The sequence below is a fragment of the Heterocephalus glaber genome, unplaced genomic scaffold, assembly GCF_053883595.1.
Source record: "Heterocephalus glaber isolate CG9 unplaced genomic scaffold, H.glaber_assembly_v1.0 deba00001571, whole genome shotgun sequence".
NCBI classification, from domain to species: Eukaryota; Metazoa; Chordata; class Mammalia; order Rodentia; family Bathyergidae; genus Heterocephalus; species Heterocephalus glaber.
Window position 1 is genome coordinate 2134153 of NW_028258356.1, and position 565 is coordinate 2134717.

Consider the following 565-nt stretch of genomic DNA (forward strand, 5'->3'; position numbering starts at 1 on the left):
ATTCCAAATAGTTTTTCTGGTGTGAGAAACTGAAAGTGTAAATAAGGACTAAAGTGTATAATAGGTAATGTGAAATAGGAAGAAAAGGGGCAAAGGGGAAGGAAGTGGGAGGGCTAGGGGAAAGGATAGAAGGGAATGGGATTAATATGAGAAAATGGAAAAATAGGAACATAATCTTTGTAAATAGGGAGGAATGGAGGGGTTGAAGAGAGGGCTGGGCAAGGGTGAAAAATAAGAACCAAGAGAGACTATGTAAAGGTGCAAATTTCCAATGATGAATGTCATTATATTGTATACCTAAAATGTACCAATGATTAGAATGAATAATCGATAATACAAAATAAGAAGAAAAGGTCCAAAGGGGTAGGGCTAGTGGGAGGGGCAGGGGAAAGGAAAGAAGGGAAAGGAAAAATGCTGAGAAATGGAAAAAATGGAAATAAAGTCTTTGTAAATAGGGAAGGGTGGAGGGCATGAAGGGAGGGCTAGGAATGGGGAAAAAATAAGAACCAAGATGCATTATATAAAGGTACAATTCCCAATGTGAAATGTAACTGTGTTGTATACC